The sequence below is a fragment of the Lissotriton vulgaris genome, chromosome 4_1, assembly GCF_964263255.1.
Source record: "Lissotriton vulgaris chromosome 4_1, aLisVul1.2, whole genome shotgun sequence".
In the NCBI taxonomy this organism is placed as follows: Eukaryota; Metazoa; Chordata; class Amphibia; order Caudata; family Salamandridae; genus Lissotriton; species Lissotriton vulgaris.
This window is the reverse complement of record NC_141691.1, coordinates 1800952677-1800970581: the sequence shown is the minus strand read 5'-3', so window position 1 is coordinate 1800970581 and position 17905 is coordinate 1800952677. Positions and strand designations below refer to the sequence as shown.

Genomic DNA, 17905 nt, shown 5'->3' with positions numbered 1-17905 from the left:
GTGGCTTAGGAACTTTCAGTAGCCAACAGTGGAAGGAAGAGATAGAACATGACGTGGTGCTTAAAGGTGTGTTCAAAATGATTCATGGGGAGACTGTAAGAGAAAGTACTTTGCTGCAAACAGTCCAGCCTTACTTTAAGGTTGTTGATGAGTTGTCATTTGCGCGTGAGTATTTTAATGAGGGGTGATAGATTTGTGTTTCCTGAAGTGTCAAGATGTCACCTAGGACAAGGGTTGACTAGCAAAATACACAAAGGAGAATTTTGGTGGCCAGGTTTAGATGATCATGTGAATAGATGGTGGGTGGAAGGTTGCACTTTTTGTAAGGAAAGTGAACACAGATTAAGAGTAGGGTGTGAGGATAATGGTGGAAACATAAAAGATCTTGGCAAACCTTAGCATACCATATGTCTGGATGTTATTGGTCCCATGGGTGAGCTAACACAATAAGGAGCAATAGAGGGAATAAACAATCAAGTTGGTACTCACCACTTCGCTCACATTTTCATCATTGGTAACTTCCATGACAGTGGAAAAAGAAAGTAAATAAGTCAAGATAATGCTCAAGAGGTGAAGAAAGAAACATAAATGATATGTATGAGAATGCACAAACAAGTGCTAGTGTCATTCTATACCCACTGGACCCCGTAGTGAAAAAAGAGCACAATTTGCTTCTCCAAGCTAAATGAGTTGTAACTCACTTGCACATATATGTACTTTATTGGGTGCTGTGAGCACACTCAGATTAACATGAATGGTATGCTTCAGATCATTTCATTTGGGAAAGGCCAACATGTTGCATTGCCAGTACCTTGTGGCAATTTCATCAGGGCTTCGGGAACCAATCTTCACCTCACTCGTACTTCAAGCTTAACCAGGTGGTTGCTATCTGGATTCATACCGGCAACACAACTCCTGGGGAGTTTACCCACTTTTAACCACACATCCCCTCTAAATAGTCACAATCGCCGCTCGTCGACCGCTATCTCAGGGCGCGTCAGGCTTGCAGTCATACATGGGTGAGCTGCTAATGCATCTTAGATTTGCTGTTGTCATAGTCGATGTACTTTCCGAGTAGATAGTGGTAAGGTTTATGAGAGATGTTACCACAAGCTCCACTACTGATGTGTTGAAGGATCTTTTCAGGGATGAAGGTGTTCCTGTGGTTTTGTTAACCGACAATGGTACCCAGTTAATCTCTCATCAAATGGTGAATTTTTTGCAGAGAAATGGAATCAGACATGCACGGACCTCGCTATACAACCCTATGGGCAATGGCATTGCAGAAAGGGTCAACTGCTTAGCGAAAGGGACCATTCAATTGGCTATTTTCAACAGGTATGTTGTTGAAGAAATGGTGGATGAGATGGTATGGGCACATCGCCGAACCAGGCACGGGGTTACTGGTAAAATTCCAATCATGGTCATGTGTGGCCGTTTACCCGGTTCTAAGTTAGTTCCTGCATGGTTGAAGGAATGTGTTGAGCATGAGGAGGTCATGAAAGGTGTAATAGGTGGTGTGGGCAGCGGGCATGTTAGATTTAACATTGTTTACTGGGTCAAAGTGAGGTCTGGAATGATTGGGAGGGGTTTGTCCAAATTTAAAGGTCTATTTCGCATTGTTACAGTGGGAAAGTATGCTGTGAAGTTAGATAATGTTGAGAGATGGAACTTTAGGAACATTGCTTTATACCAGAAAGGAGGAGAATGTCCCAGAAGGGAGGATGGTGATGATTGTCCAGCAGCTATGTACCTGAACGATGTAGTAGTTAGAGATGAGATGTTGAATCATATTAATGACAGATCTTCTAATATACGGGTTAACACTCCAGAAAGGAGTAGTACCAGATATAGAAGAGCTCCTATTTATCTGGATGATGTTGATAGGTAAGAAACTTTATGTATTTTATAGTCACATCTTAAAGTTTTTTTAGTTTTGCAGTTTCATTCTATTAGAGGGAGGGAGGAGGAAAAGTTAAGATGCAGTTGTATTAACTTATGATGCAACTGCATTCCTGTATTTGCATGTGTTCTTTCACTAGGTTCTTCTTAATGTTGTAAGCTGTTAGGAATTCCTTGGAGGCCAGTTGCTGCTGTGACCTCGGGAAGGACTGACGCCAGGGGGTATTAGGAATAAACTTTGAAGTACTTTTACCACAAATTCCTGTCTCATCCAGTACTTCCTTTCACCACAGTGAGCTACCAAAATCACTAAAGAAACCTATGCTTAAGCGTCTGGAAGTATGGCACAAAAACAGCAAGGCTGAACCTAGAGGCAATGTGTGAAGTATTTGTGCAGCACTTAAACAGTAATCATTTCAAAACACAGCATTCAAAAAATCTCAAACTAATTTAAACTAATAGAGTAAATTATAACAAATGAAACGGCACAAAAATAGTAAACATCCAATCAGTAGAACCAGAGTTAGAAGTTTTTAAGTTTCTAGCTACAACAGCTCCAAAAATCAAAAAGACCATTCACGTTATCTAGTCACGCTGGACTGTGACAAAGTCACAAGTTCATGTCAAGCTTGGACCGAGAGCCAGCTGTAAGGCCAAGACCAAGTTCAGCTCTCTGGAACTTGTCCCTTTTTTCCTTGGTGCTGTGATATGAGGTCCTGAATTAGTCAGAGCTGCGCTGCATCAGTTCCAGTGAAAATGATGATCAAGAGGTGCTAGGTGCTGCGATGTGAGGTCCTGCATTGCTCTGTGCTACACTGCATGAATTCCATTAAAGCAGCAGATCAGGAGCTGCAAGGTGCTGTGATGCGGTGTCCTGCATCTGTCTGGCTTGTGCTGCACTGGTTCTGGTGAAAACAGTGTTCAGTAGCTGTGAGGTGCTGTGCCTGCCTGTGCCGCACTGTGTTAGCTCAATTGTGTCAGCAGAAGTACACTTTAACTCGACCCAAGGGTCCAGGACCTTGAGGATTGCACTTGGGGTGGGCGGGGGGTCAGGAATCACTCCGACAGAGGCCAGCAGAGTGCACCAGGTCAGGTCCAGCTGGGTCTGGTCAGCTGTAAAACAGGGAAGGACTCTGGAAGCTTGTTGATTCCCTGTAGCTCAAACAGGAGGTCATCCAACTGACCCTTGGAGTCACTTCTGGGAGGCCAAGGTTCAAGGCAATTAGGTCAAGTGTTCCTTCTTCAAATAGCAGAACACTCTTCCTATTGAATCTTCCACAGGTCCAGGGGAATCCTTATGAGAGGTTCTGAGGGTGTTGCTATTATACCTGGCGCCAGCCTTTCTATAGGGAAATTCGCTGGCCCATCCCCAAAACTAGTTCTGCTGAGTTATTTGCCCTTCCCCTGAACCTACCCCCAGAATGTTGAGGTTGAGTAAGGCAAGTGGAGGCCCAAGTTTCTATGTTTGTGCTGTAGCAGTGCCATTTGAAGTGTAATCAGGGCAGGAGACAACTCCTCCACAGACCTCCTGTCAGGAAGACCCTCTTCTCTCACACCTAGGCTTCTTTTGTCTCAATGTCTAGAAGCAATACACAACCCACAACAGGAGAACCATTTACAGGAATGTGGCCCATGATACTGGCAGAAAGGCACAGTTGGTTTGGGCAGAGAAATGCCAACTTTCAAAACGTATCATTTTCAAAATTGTAACTTAACATCCAACCTGACCTCTTAAAAGGATTTCAAATTACAATTAATTTAAGTGAAACAGTGTTTCTCTATCTGATCCTAAACAGAGGTTATCACGTATTAAGTGTAGTAAGGTTACCCAGTGTTAGTCTATGGGAGAAATAGCTTTGTTTCGGTGAAAAACAACTTTAGGTGTTTTTCTGTGCCGGTACATGTATATCTTAAACCCACATGTCATACTTTTTTAATACCATGCACACTGCCTTAGGGGTGGTTAGGGCATACCCTAGGGGTGACTTATAAGTTATAAAAAGCAAAGTTTAGGACTGAACTTTCTTACAGGCTGCAGTGGTAAGTCTAAGACATGTTTTGCAGTGCTACATTGAGTGAGTTGCCCAATGCTGCTGCGCAATAGTAGCTTTTACTTTACTGGCCATGGGTACATGCACAACTATTTACTAAGCCTTTATCTGTAAATTAAATGTGCCAGTGGATTGCATGTCAATTTGACCATGTTTAATGGAGAGAGTACAAGCACTTTGCCACTGGTTAGCAAGGGCAAAGTGCACTCAGTTGTAATGCCAACAAAAACAAGTTCAGATACAATCAGGGAGTGAAGGCAAAATGTCTAGGGGACAACCATGTCAAGTATGTTAAGTCTAACCTGTCCCCCCCCCCCCTCCCCCAGAAGAAGTAAGGGAGAACTACCTTCCCTCATGGAAGTTCTCATTGCTAAGGCAGAAAAACCTGGAAAGACCATCAGCATTGGCATGGTCAGTCCCAGGGCGATGTTCCACCATGAAGTCCAATCTCTGTAGGGAGAGGGACCACCTCGACTTTTTAGAATTATCACCCCTCATCTGCATTAGCCATTGGAGGGGTATGTGATCTGTCCGAACCCAGAATCGGGTCCCAAGCAAGTGTGAACTTAACATCTTCAGTGCCCAGACCACTGCAAAGGCTTCCCTTTCTATAGTAAGCCACTCTATTCCCTGGAAAGTAGCCTCAGGTTAGTTGAAGCCCTCATCATTTAGCTCTGATATTACAGCCCCAATGCTATGCTCCTAAGAATCTACACTACGGTCACCTTGAAAACATAAGGGATCTTAAGCACTCAAGCATATGGCTTCCTTAAGAGTAGTGAATACATTCTGACACACCTCTGTCTAGATAACCTTTTTGCTCTGCTGCTTGGAAGTAAGCACTGTTAAGGGGGCCAAAATGGTGCCATATACCTTAACAAATCTCCTGTCATAACTGATGTGGCCTAAGAAGGCTTTCACATCTGTCTGGGTCTTGGGGGGTTTCCAAGTCAAAATAGTTTGGATCTTGGGTTGGAGGGGATGCACGTTTCCCCTACTGACTTGGTAGCCCAACTACACAGATGAACCATGCCCTAACTGGCACTTACTAACCTTAATAGTCAAGGGCTGAAGCACTGCCCACTGGGGGTGCACTTGATCAACCCAGCTACAGATAAAAACTCCAATGTTGTCTAAGTAGGCGTCACTAAAGTCCTCCAACCCATCCAGGATCCAGTTGGCCATCCTTTGAAAGGTGGCAGGGGCAGCATTCTTTAATCCAAAGGGTATCACTCAAAACTGAAAGTGGCCTTCTGGGGTGAAGAATGCAGACATCACCTTGGCCCCATCTGTTAAGGCAATCTGGCAGTACCCTAATGTCGAGTGAGAGGTACTCAGGAACTTGACAACTTCCAACTGGTCAATGAGCTCATCACCTCGGGGTATCCTGTTTGCATCAGTCTTGCTGACTGAGTTGAGCCATCTGTAATCCGCACTGAAAAAGCATTCTGGTATGGCACTCGATGTGGTGACCTTGCATATCAGAAACACTGGACTGAGCTAAGAGCTGTTGGAGTGCTCAATCAACTCTAACTCCAGGATTTTGGACACCTCATACTTAATACTAGCTCTCACCTTGTCATTTTGTTTTTGACAGGCATGTAGTCCCCTGTGTCAACATTGTGGGTACACCAAGTAGTGAGCCATTAAGTCAGTGAGAAAAGAGAGGCAACAGCAATCCCTCTGTTGCTCTGGGGTCAGCATAGTAGAGAGGACAAATCCTTCCACTGCCCCATATTGCTCCTCAAAAGAAAGGAGGTCAGGAATATGCTCACTCTCCTCCTCTACACTGTCATCAGCCTCTCAAAGTGGGGTTTGTGGCAGTTGGCATGTAGGACCCCTAAGGGAAGCCTAAAATAACTTGAGGTGCCATGGAGCCGGTCCAAGATCCTTTAAGGCCCATAGCTTAACAGGCTCAATAACCCATACCTTTTAGCCAGGTTGGTACTCTACCAGAGTGGTCTTCTGGTCGGGCCAGTGCTTCATCACTTCCTGGCTGCCTTACAGATTCACAGAGGTTTCTTTCCAGAAGCACTTGATCTGAGACCAGAGTGCAAACACGTGGCTCACTACATCCTGAAGAGGTTTCTTGGAAACTTGCTCCCACTCCTGCTTGACAAGACAGAGAGGTCCATGCACAGTGTAGCCAAACAAAAATTCCAAACGACTCAACCCCACACCCTTCTGCGGCACCTCTGTGTATGCAAACGGATGGTATGGCAAAAGAATATTAAAACTTATGCCTCATTTGTTATGGTAGGCTTATAATCATGCCCTTAAGGATCGTGTTAAATCTTTCATCAAGCTCATTGGTCTGGGGCTGTATGGTTTGGAGAACATATAGGTTACCCCACACTCATTCCACATGGTTTTTAAGTTGGAAAACATGAAGCTGGTGCCTGGGTCAGACACAACCTCCTTGAGATACCTACTTGGATAAATAGCCAGTGCTCTTGCCACTGTGGGTGTAGGAACATTCTTCAGATGAATAACCTCTGAGTACTGTGTGGTATGGTCCACCTACACCAGGATGAGCCTGTTGCCTATTGCAGTCTTGGGGTAGAGGGGCCCAACAATGTCTATTCCGACCCTCTCAGAGGGTGTTCCCATAATGCAGAGTAAAAAGTAGGGTTACCTTTTGCTTTGCCCTTGATTTTTCACTGGTCTGGCAGGTGGGAGAGGATCTGCAGATGTCTGATGTTATTCTTGGGAAACGATCTTAACAACGCGGTCAAAATACAGCAGTACATTTACATTGTTGCTTTTACAACGCAACTCGTTAAAACGACTGGCCCTGGAGGGCACTCTAGACTAAGGAATAGTGTGATTTACTATTCTAACACCTTCCCTACTGTATGTAGGCTATCATACTATTCCTAACTCCAGTGCCCTACAGCGCAAGTCATTGTAACAACTTGTGTTGTAAAAACAGCGATGTAACGTACCGCAATCTAAATTATCGCGTTGTAACATCATACTTCCGTTATTCTCATTCAGGGTTAATAAAAGTGGGTAATTAACCTTTCAGAGATGTTGGCCTGCTGCAGCTGTTCGGTCAGGGGTATGTTATGACTAGGTAGCAAGACCCTCTAGCACTGAGGGACCACCAAAATGCAGGTTGCTTTAGGCTTAGGAATCTAAGTCTCACTATACAAGAGACTATTCTCCCAACTAATCAAGTGATCACCAGAGTTGCTACCAGTTGCCTGTGTCACAGCCTGTCGCTAAAGGCCCTCGAGAGTAGGACACTACCTCTGTGCTTTGCAGAATTCCACCTGGGTTGGCCTCCTTCAGTTTGCCATCTAGCCAACTTTGATAGTTCCCCTGGACAGCAGTGTCTTCCCCTTTAGGTACAGGATTGGCAGACATTCCTACTCCGGCAACCCTAACATCTCTAGATGAGACCAAAGTTTCACCTCTTTCCAGGTGGTGTGTTCCATATCTTTTCCTAACAGACAGTCAACAGGCATGGTCAGACTCACAGCTATGTTTAAGGAACCTGGGACCACTGTTCCTATTCAAAGGATACTAGACCAACTTGACAGTGGCTCACGTTGTTGTCTGCTGTTACAGCCAGGTAGACTATATCAGGGACCACCTACTCTGAGGACACTAGATGACACCTAACAGTATTCATACTTGCTGCTGTGTCTCTGAGAGTTTCCACCCTCTTCCCATTGATGGCAACCCACTGCCTATAATTCTTGGTATTGTCAGGCACCTGGGTATTTGGCACCATCTCTTTGTTACCCAGGGGCACTATGGTGACATCTGCACCGCCTCCTCCACTAACTAGGCAAACTCCTCTCCGAGCACTACACTCCTACACTACCATTTGTGGAGTAGATCTACCTCTGAGTCTACTCTCAATGGCCTAAATGGCCTCAATGTTTTACCCAACGTGAAAAGACGTTGCCAACTTTGGAAGAAAGGAGCCTCGGGTCCTCAATTCCAACTTGTATGGAAAGTCATGTATGGGGGGTTGACAGAGAGGGCTTGCAGGTGACTCACATCTCATTCTGATGTTATGGTGTTGAGGAAAACTGTCTTCAGGGTGACAAGCTGTAGGGGGAAGGTCTGTAGAAGTTTAAGTATGCACATGAGGAATTTTAGGACTAGACGAAGGTCCCACTGGGGCATAACAAATGAAGTAGTTGAAAATATATGCAGCAAACATTAAAAAAAAATCCAGAACAACAGGTGATGTGAATAAAGAAGGCTGATATTGCAATCACAAAAAGGCCTAAAGAGGCAACAAATAACTTTTAACTGTACCAAAGGTACGTCCTTGCTGGAATAGGGACAACACAAAAGCGACACATGGGAGAGACTGGCCTGAAATAGGTCAATCTACAGAGTTTCATACCAAGTCACAAAGTTGTCCCAATGACAGGCACATACTGATTTTGTAGAGGGGCACCTGGTTGACAAGATGACACTAACAACCTTAGAAGGAAGGGTGAATGCAGTCAAGTGCCACTGATCATACTCCAAGCATGGAGGTGATGACTGTGGAGGACCCTGTGGAAGGCCCTGCCCACCTGCTGTAAAAGAAGATCCGTCCAAAGTGGCAGCATGATTGGAGGACAGATGCTCATGACCAGGAGTTCCTGGTACCACACTATCCTGACCAAAATCAAAGTGCCACTAGTATGACTTGGGTCCGGTTGTTCCTAATCTTCTTCAGAACCAAGGCATGAGAGATAGCAGCGGGAAGGTGTACAGGCATCCCAACTTCTAGTCTAGGCACAATGCATCTCTGAGAGAGAGCTGTCTGGGAATTGCAATACTCAAAAGTAATATTGTGTATTCTCGTGGTGGAAAAAAGATCAAGCCAAAGTCTTTCCCTTTCACTGAAAATAAGATGTACCACCTCAAGATTTAAATGACATTTGTGATCTGCTAAGCGGCAGTGGTTACGTTTGTTCACTGTGGCATAGAGATCCTGTCAGAAGAGGTACTACAAGGGAAATGCCCTAATGTACCAGCCACTTTCAGAGTCATAGCACCAGCTGACAAAGAGTCCATGAATCCACCCTGCCCTGCTTGTCGCACTATTAGATGACGTTGGTGTTATCCATGAGCACCTGGACAAGCCCTCCTAATGGAAGACAGGAACACCTTCAATGCCAAGCAGATGGCCCACAAATTCAGAAGGATGATGTGGAGCTGGGCCTCCAATGGAGAATAAATTCCTATGATGGCCACCTTTTACAGATGGCCTCTCCAACGCAGAAGCAATGCATCAGTCACTACTGTTAGTTCTGGGTGGAGTGAAGAAAGGTGTCTGCCGCTGACCCAATCATGATCCAGCAGCCACCACTGCAGGTCGTTTGTAGTCTCCTCCGAAATCTGGACATAGTCAAAAAGATCCCCCTGGTGCTTTGCCCACTGGGACTCCAGATCCCGCTGCATAAGCCATCTGACATGCTTGATTATCACTAGGCCATCAGTACCAGAAGACTAAGGGGCCCATTAGGATGGCGGGCTGACTTTGCCCGCCATTCTCACGGGACTAGGGAACGCCCGCCATAAGGGTGGGGGTCCCGTGCCTGGCATTAAATGCGCCCGCCACAATGGCGGGTGCATCCTGCATTCCTACCATTGTGGCGGGCGGGTCACTCAGCACCGCCCGCCACAATCGCAGGAAGGCATGCAGTGCACTTCCATGCACAGCATGGCAGGCACCGCTTGGTGCCTGCCATGCTGTGCATGGAACTGCTGGGGGGTACCATAGGTACCCCCCATGTGCACCCCCCACCCCCCTCCCCCGGAGTCTATGGGGGCCCACATTGGGCACCCAATGCAGACTCGGCAGGCATTTTAAAAGTCCCATCCTAATACGGCACCGCCACCATAGAAACCCATTTCCGCACCGGTCGCAAGGCGACCGGGGCAGAAAAGCGGCGGACGGTCTTTCTGTCCGCCGCGGACCCCCCAGCCATACTAATATGGTGAGGGGTCATGCCGGGACGGATGGCGGGCGGATTGCCCCCGCCAGGCCGGCAGTGGCTACCGCTGGCCTGGCGGGGGCCATCCGCCTGCCATCTTAATGGGCCCCTTAGAGTCATCTCTGTTCAGATCCAGAACAGAGCCTGAAATATCAGAATCATAGCCTAAATGTCCTGTACTTTCCACAATGAGTGAAAAGGCACAAAACTGCACTATGTCCAGAACAGCTGAGATGAAAGGAAGTCAGGTGTGACTTCGACAAGTTGATAGTAAACCCCAAAGATTTCAACAGGTTTGCTTTACATTGGAGGTTGGTGAGGACTCCCTGGGGTGAGCCTGTATTCAGCAGCCAGTGGTCGAGGTAGGGGTAGACTGGAACCTCTGACCTCTGAATATGCTCTGCAACCACTGCCATGCCTTTCGTGAACACCAGAGTAGCACTGTGGAGGCCAACGGGGAGCATAGCAAACTGTGCCACCTTAAATAGGAGATAGTGCCTGTCGGCCTGCAGGATCCACATGTAGAAATAAATGTCCTCTGGGTTCAAAGCTACTATTCAGTCTTCAGGATGAAGGATAGACATGACCTTGGCCAAAGTTAGCATTGTGAATTTTTCTTTCTGCAGGAAGACAATTAGAGGGTGAAGGACTCCCTCCTTCTTTAGTACAAGGAACTAACAGGCATAACACCCAGTTCCTACTTCCAAGTATGTAAACTCTCTCTATACCCCTTTAGCCAAAGGATCTTGCAGTTCCTGCTGCAAGAGGAACAAAGGAGCCTCCATTAGTCGCTGTGAGCGTAGTGGAAAGTGTGGCGGGTGAAAAGAAATAGAAGAGAGTAACTCTGCTGGACAACTTGCAGGACCCACTTGTAGGACATGATGGCTTGCCTCCTTGGGAGATAATATCAAATGCTGCCTTTGACAGGGTGTCTCTGCTTGCGTAAGGTCACATTAAAGAGGTTTTGCAGTTTTTATAGGGCGGGACTGGGCTGCATGCTGCAATTGTTGACCATGCTCTGTGGGTTCCAGGGTCTTGAAAATCTGTGGGGTCGGCTGGGCTGGGTGCATTGGGTTGGTGGTGGCAGAACTTAAACAACCTTATCATAGCCACATAAGGGGTGGAACTGATGTTGGACCTGATGTGTTGGGGGCAGACATGCTTAAGGAGTGTTCTGTAAGTGAGAGCTGAGTCTGCCTTTTTCGACAAAAAGTTGAGTGCCATTAAAAGGCATATCCATTTAGGGAATATTGAACATCACCAGAAAAGCCATAGACCTAATCCAGACATGTTCCCTGGGCATCACACTTGTGTCAATGGTCTGTCCAAGGTTATAGTGTCTAATCCACAATGAATCATGACTTCTGATTCAGTGCAGCCATCCTAAATGGTTTTCTCAAGGGTGGAACACAAGCCATCAGGCACAGCAGGTAGGACCTGCGCAGTAGAATTCTATAGGAAATTAGTATAGTGACCTAGTAAGTGTTTGGCATTTACACTGACCCTAATGCCAGGCTGGTACAGGAGAACGTGTTTTCTGAAAGTTTTAAGACATTTGGATTCCTATCTTGTGGGATGGTAGAAAGGCCATTGGGTTAATCTTTGTAGGAAGTTGGAGAAATATGTGGGGATGCTAGTTAGTCTTCACCATGGAATACTCTCACAAAACCCCAAAGACAGACCTTGGATTCACAATATGAAATCCTAAGCGCAATCCTGGTATAGTGGCAAAGAGCAGTCAATCTTTACATGTTAAGCATTTCAGAGGACTAACATAGATGATAAATAATTGGCATGACTTGAAAGAAATCTGATACTAATTTATAAAAATAAAGCAGGCTTTATATAAATTTAGACACCAAAATGAAGTCAATCAGATAAGTATAACCAAAGCTACAGATTTTATAGGCAAATTAAATCAGTGCAGAACAGTACAGCAAAGCTTTATCATTGTGGTCAATGGTTAAAAGCACTAGTGACAAAATGTCACTTGCAGGTCGAGTTGCATGGAGCCCAAGGAGTGTAAAGGATTATGCTGGTCACAGGATCAAGTCACAACAGGGGATGAGGTCTGGAGGAGAAGGGGAAGGTCTTCCCAGGATTTGAGGTAGGAGAAAGAGCGTTCTCTACTGTTTCTTTGGCACGTGTGGGGTGTGTGCAAGGGAGAGGGAGGTGGAGCACAGGTGTTCATGTGGTGGTTAATGTATGCTGTTCCTTGATTGTCAAGGGCTTTGTAGGTGTGGATCAGCATCTTAAATTGCAACTCTTCTCAATGTGGAGCCAGTGGGGCTTCTTGAGGTGGGGATGATTGGTTTTGTTTCTGGAGGTCGACAATGAGTCAGGCCGCTAAGTTAAGTATGGTCTTCAGTTTCTTCAGGAGCTGAGTGGTGATTCCTACGTAGAGTGCATTCCTGTAGCCCAGCTGGCTAGTGACTAGGGCTTGAGGGACGGTGTGTCTGGTGTTGATGGGGAGCCATCTAAAGATTTTCCAGAGCATGCCAAGGGAGAGGAAGCAGCGGATGAGACTGCATTGATCTGGCTTTAATGATGAGCATGCTGTCCAAACCCCAATATTGTGGGGATGGTCTGTAGGAGTGGGTCCTACTTCTGAGGGCCACCAGCAGTAGATTTTCAGGGAAGTGTTCTTCCTGAAGATCAGCACATCCCTTTTGTCTGTGTAGAGTTTTAGGCAGCTACGTTTCATCCAGTCGGTGATGCATGTCATTTGACTGCGGAAGTTGGCACTTGTGGCAGAGGGGGGTCTTCTGCTAGCGAGAAGATGAGCTGGGAGTCGTCTGCATAGGATATGATGCTTAGTCCATGTGTTCTGATAATATTGGGTAAGGGTGTTATGTAGGTGTTGAACGGAGTGTGACTGAGGGATGGATGTATGCCGATACAACGAGGGCCATTTCGACGCGGTCTGTTAGATCGTGGTTTTCAGAACACAAGACGTTACATCGACTTGCGATGGAGGGGCGCTCCACTTAGGAATAGTGTGAATTACTATTCCAACTCTAGTCTACAAACAGTAGGGAAGGTGTTGGAAATAGTAATTTACACTATTCCTTGGTCAACAGCGCCCTCCAGTGCAAGTCGGTGTAACGGCTTGCGCAGTGAAAACCACTATGTAATAGTACAACGTTGAAATGGATGCGTGGTAAACGATGTCTTTCCTGAGGGATGAGCCTTGTGGGACGCCACAGATTATATTCTTGGGTTGCGAGGTGAATAGTGGTAGGTGGATTCTCTGGGTTCTTCTGGCTAGGAAGGAGGCGATCCATTTGAGGGCACCTCCTTGGATTCTAATGTAAATGAAGCCTCTTGATAAGGATGGGGGGGATACAGTGTTGAAATCTGCTGAGAGGTCATGGAGGTTCAAGGCTGCTATGTCTCTGGTTAAGGAGGGTCCTGGGTGTTTTAAATGCTGTGGTTGGTGCAGAATCTGGATTGGGAAGTGCCCAAAACATTGTTATTTTCCAGGTGTTATGTGAGTTGGTGATTGATGTCTTTGTCGAGGGAGTTCCCGCAAGGTGCAGCACCGACAAAGCAGATGGTGCCAGATTGAAACCCAACAAGCTTTGGCAGTGGTAAGCTCAGCAGAAGGTTATTTTGACATCCAAAGGTCAGGGCAAAACAGTAGCCGCCTGAAACTTGGTGGAGGTCAGGGCTATGATTCCCACAATGCACAAAACCATCTATTTTTAGCCGATCCCTTGGAAGGCTCGATTGCCAGTGTTTCTTTGGTTCTGGTGTGCTGTTTTTACCTGCTGTATGCTGGGGTATAGTGACACTTGTCCAGGAGAGTCCCTCTATCTGGGGGAACTGAGCTTTGGTCCAGGGCGAGTCACACTCATGCAGTTCCAGGAAGGTTGCCACAGGTGCAGAGTATCACTCCTTTGATTTGTGTAGATTCTGTTTTCTGTTCTTGAAGAAATGGGTCTCTTCTTTGTCCTCTTGCAAGTCAGATCAGAACTAAGGTTCTGGTGGCAGGGGTGGCCCTTGAATTCTAGATTTAGGCGAATTCGGGGTATGGGTGGAAGTGGCCAATGGGCTACTACCTCAATGGCAAATTCACACCTGAGGTGACCACATCCGGTGTGTGTGTCACCTTTCCACCCAGAACCCTTTAATCTACCACTTTTAACAATGACAGAAGTCTTCCTCAACTGTGTAGACCAGGTAGCCCACCCCATAGGTGTGGCTATGATTCTGGGGTGTATACCTCTTGAATACATAATTTTCCCACCTGCTTGGGTGCAAATGTGCCCGGGTCACAGTGAAGGCTGTTTCCTCCTATGGGCAGCAGCCTAGTTGCACATCACAGGAGGTAAAGCTTTGAAGCTCTCCGCCTTGATGTGCCACTTCACTAGCCATCCTGTCAGAGAGGGAGGTTTAACCTCCTTTCTGATTCCTGGAAGCGCTCACACCTCCTGGCAGGGGGTCAGATTCCTGTCTTGGTGGCAGCAGCTGTGGTCTGCCAGCCAGAGCACTGAAAAGGCTGGGGCAACCAAGTGGAAAACCTCTAAGATAGTCATCTGCGAGCTTGATGCATCGCCCTCGACAAGAGAATCATGTCTTGGGTGATGAGGCATGCTGTCTGATACCAAACATGACATATTTTGGCAGTACAATAATGGAGCTGGAAACCCTGAGTTTGCCCGGTGCCAAACCATGTTATCCTAAGGATCGCTGATCACTTATAGTAGCCTTTAATGGGAAAGGCCAATATATGGCCATATAAACTTGCTGTTACATGTCCATACCTTTAATATAATACACCCTGCCTCCAGGGACGAGGAAGCATTCCTTATGGGTGACTGATATATATTAAAAACAAAGCTTTGTCCTTGCCACACCTGGTGAGGGTAAAGTCAAGTTGGAGCAGGTTGCACTGCTCCTGCAGTCTGCAATCGTAGGACTGCTGTCCTCAGTTTATGTGGGTCACTCAGAGTGTCACAAACAGTGCTGCAGGCCCTTGTGAGCTCTTTAGCACTAATGCCCTGGGTACCACTGATACCATGTATTAGGGACTTATAAGGGGGGGTTAAAGTCTTTCTCAATTGGGGTTGCCGCTTCACATGTATCAGTTTTAGTCAGAGAGCACTGGCTCTAGGGCCTGGTTAGCAGGTTTCAGTGCTCTGTCAAAGTGAACACCAACATCTAGTAGTCCAAATGGGGGCAGAAAGTGGAGGGACAACTGCAAAAAGGCATGTTTTCCTATAACCTTGCTTATGGATTCCAGCACAATCATGGTCTCTAAACTTGAATGTAGCATTAAGAAAGCCAGATCACCTATAGCTGTGCGGTTGCACCTTGCTATTTGCCTATTTGCTAGTGGTTCAAAAAATGGTGTCTGTGAGGGCCCATTGAAAGGTAATAGGGGCTCAGTATTCGTTTTTCCAGGTTGGATGACATCAGTAAGAACATTGTTTTTCACCTCCATAGTGGGCAATTTGAGGTGAAGAACATCAGCCACCCTTCGCATCACAACTGCGAAGCAGTAACTCTCTTCAGTATCCAGCCCAGGTGGAGAGATCAGATCAGTCTCTAGCGAAGTATCCAATTCACTGTCATTTTGCATCTCATCATACTTGTTCTCCACAGTGTAGGGCTGACCAATTTTGTCCCCTACATCATAACGGTCATTATTGGAATCAGTTCCAAAAAGACAATGGATAATATAGACCCTTCCTTGAGGCAAGGGCAATGTATCAGTGTCTGATGGTTTGTCTGAAGACTGAGGCCCAGTGGGATCAGGGTGCAGTCTCTGTAGAAGTCGACGCAGAGTCAGCTTGGAGTCAGAGAGCACTACTGGTTGTGCTTTGTCATCCGGTATCAATGGCATTGGCGTCGATGCTCCAGAGTCTGGAGTAGGGTGTTGTAGCAAATCCGCAATAACCACCAAGTGCATTGCAGGGCTTGCAATGGGTCCAGATTTTTCATCTGGCTCGTAGGGCAGACTCGCTGGTGGAGTTCCAGGTGGAGGTGTTACAGTTGTTTGGGTCCCAGAAGCAACCCAGAGGGAGCCAGTAGTGTGGCAAAATATTGTATCATAGCATTGCAGAGGTCATGGATTGGCTACAGCATCAGAAAGGAACACAGAAATTTGGGTTGCCTAAGTGAGAGAGTCGGAATCGTGTCCAAAGGAGCGCAGGTTCTAAAGAAAGACGAGAGGTACATTTACGCCCTTGTGCTTTCTGGAAATTTGAGAAAGGCAGGAAGTGTCCGAGACCCACTTGAACTCTTTTGGTTTCTTTTTAGATTTATCTGAATACATCGTTAGCAGAGAAGATTTGACGAAAGAACTTCACTAACAGGACCTTCGATTCATTTTTGACTGGTCCCTGTGCGAAGTCTTCTAGACTTGGCAACATACAGAGCTGCTTCATGATCCTAAGTGGCTTTCAAATTCATCAAGTCGCATCCGCTACATGTCTTGTAGTCTTGTTCCAGCCCCAAGCATCAACGACAAATCAGGTGGGGATCTGTCTCCAGACATTTGCTTGCAACTTTCCCCACAAGTTTTAATCCCTGTGGTTTTAGAGGGTGATATTTGCCTAGCACACTGGTTATTTCAGATACATTTTAAGAAGAGACGAGATGTAGCGTTGGATCCTATTCTGGTGTCACAAAAAGAAAGGATCTAACGTTGGCATGTATGGGTGATTCTTATATAAAGTCCTGCACGTAAATTCTGGAGTGGGAAGACATTGGCATGGAGGTGCAAAATACCACCTACTGGTACACAGGGGCATTGCTAAAGATTTTCTGGATCTAGACTGCCCCCTTGGGAATACTCAAGAGATGTAGAAACTCCATTCACAAGTATCCATCAGAAATAACAAATCATGTTAGACTTTCTGTAATGTTTTTATTCTGTACAGTAACTAATCACTAGGTAACCATGGTTGACCCTGTTCATGAAAGAAAAGAACAAGTACAGGTAGCGATTACATCCTCGCTTAAGTGTAATTTTTGTTTTTCACAAGCATTCCCAATTGTACTCTTAAAAAGCTGTACAAGGGCAATTTTTCAGGCTCACCAGTGTTAACGCCATGTGACTTTTTACAATATGTGAAAAATGGTTCTGTCCGGTAGGTCAAATGTTTTGTACACAGTATTTAATACATTAAGAAATATAAATTCTAGTCATATTTTCAAAGGACACACCAAAAATACACAGCTTAGATAAGCAGTAAATGGTGCTCTTTACTTTTCAAAGTAAAATACAATATCTGTCTGTAACTTAGTACACATAAGACAAAACTGTAGAAGGCTAAAAGTGTACAATTAGTAACTTATGGATATAGGTGACAATTGTGCTGTACAAAAGTGACATGGATGACGTGTGTATGCAAAGAGGGGGGAAGGAAAACTTATGGTCTCGTCCAAACTCAATGCATAACCTTCCGACAGTGATTATAATTTCCTGTTCTAGTCAGGGGGATTGCGTGGACTAATGGTGATGGTAACATTGACGTTTCGACCCTTAAAGATTGGTGCAGTTTAATGGGCATCCAAAGCGGGTCTTCATCAGAATGGGAGGGGAAGGGGTGACAGTGGATCCTAGTGATTCGGCATCCAACTGGAGGTAATTAGCATGGAGGTGTCAACCAACACCTCAGACTCACACCAGTAGGTTGTGGTCTGGAAAATTTCTCAAACTTCACCAGCAGGTGGAAGTATATTGAGGGGTGGCCATCAGGGAGATCCTAGGCATTTGAATAAAGATGTCCTTGTCGGTCGTAGTCATTTCCTGTGTGACTTTTTACAACATTTTCTGTACAGCCAGTGGTACAATAGAGCCTCCTATTTAAATGTAATTGTTTAGTGAAGCCATTTAGCCCTTCTCCTGCACAGCCACTGAATCATTTACCTTCCTAGCCTGTAACCATTGTGTAGAGGTCAGAGAGGAGTCTGAGAATACCCATTGTATGTATTTCGAAACTCGCAAGGGAAACCACACCTTGGAATGCACATTTCCTACCTTTTGAGTGG

At 45.8% G+C, this 17905-nt stretch overlaps 1 protein-coding gene across 1 annotated transcript in view; it reads right to left on the bottom strand.

Moving 5' to 3' along the window:
* The window catches only part of LOC147724578 (fibrocystin-L-like), a 1433379-nt gene that overhangs the window by 784966 nt on the left and 630508 nt on the right, over positions 1 to 17905 (bottom strand). The window lies entirely within an intron of this gene.